We start from the raw sequence: 456 nt of genomic DNA, 5'->3' as shown, positions 1-456 counted from the left end.
CCGATCTATCCTGTGGAGGTCTTCTCCTACTCTGACTCTCCACCTTTCCCAGAATGATATCTTTTTCTAAGAATTGGCCTCTCCTGGCTATGTGTATAAAGTATATGAGACAGAGTCTCCTATTCTTGTCTTTAAGAAGAATTCTAGTTGCAGTTCCTCCAAGACAGATTTGTTTGGCAGTCCATGCGATAATACTCTTCTAAAATACCTCAAAGGCCTCAATTCTTCTTCTGTCATCCTTATTCATTATCCAACTTTCACATCCATAGAAAGCAACTGGAAAAACCATGGTTTGGATCAGGTTCGCCTTAATCTTTAAAGTGACATTTCTCTTTAGTACTTTGGAGATGTCCTTAAGAGTAGATGTTCCCAATGCAACATGTCTTGGGATTTCTTTTCTTTCTTTATTCCCCTTCTTCAGAGTACAGGTCATTTCATTATCTTCTGCTCAGGAGC

The sequence above is a fragment of the Elephantulus edwardii genome, unplaced genomic scaffold (assembly GCF_000299155.1).
Source record: "Elephantulus edwardii isolate Elephantulus edwardi_28Jun2011 unplaced genomic scaffold, EleEdw1.0 scaffold00288, whole genome shotgun sequence".
In the NCBI taxonomy this organism is placed as follows: domain Eukaryota; kingdom Metazoa; phylum Chordata; class Mammalia; order Macroscelidea; family Macroscelididae; genus Elephantulus; species Elephantulus edwardii.
This window is presented reverse-complemented; position numbering follows the sequence as displayed.